Source organism: Morone saxatilis, unplaced genomic scaffold (assembly GCF_004916995.1).
Source record: "Morone saxatilis isolate NCDOM2014 unplaced genomic scaffold, NCSU_SB_2.0 Contig1, whole genome shotgun sequence".
In the NCBI taxonomy this organism is placed as follows: domain Eukaryota; kingdom Metazoa; phylum Chordata; class Actinopteri; family Moronidae; genus Morone; species Morone saxatilis.
Window position 1 is genome coordinate 2,315,970 of NW_023339651.1, and position 409 is coordinate 2,316,378.

The 409-nt window shown below is 47.9% G+C and overlaps 1 protein-coding gene across 1 annotated transcript in view; it reads left to right on the forward strand.

The window, feature by feature from the left end:
- LOC118325469 (corticotropin-releasing factor receptor 1-like) overlaps nucleotides 1-409 on the forward strand; it is a gene marked incomplete in the record, with an annotated part of 45,366 nt that overhangs the window by 15,538 nt on the left and 29,419 nt on the right.

The window sequence follows — 409 nt, forward strand, 5'->3', positions numbered from 1 at the left end:
TGCAGCTTTAAACTGTGTCAACCCGCCACCACTCCACTCGAACTGTCACAGAGTAAATAAAATAAAAGAGGCGTCGACGACCCGAGTCGACCCGCCGGGGGAAGAGAACCGGGGTCAGAGCTGTCCATATGACTCAAAGAGGAAACGCTTCCTAGCGGGACGCGCGATTAACCGGCTGACACACTCGTACGTGCTCTCACTGCTGATTGTGGAAATCTTCCCACACTGACAGAAGACCTTTCCAGAGGGTGAAATAATCCCCCAAACCTGATCTGAATTTTGTGCGTCGCATTAGTTCTAGTAACTTAATTTCCACCCCGTGCTTATCATTAAATTAACTGAACCTTAAAGCTTTTTTTTGGTCTTGAACCTTTTTTTATTTGACACCCAGCAGCGTTCACCTGTCGGG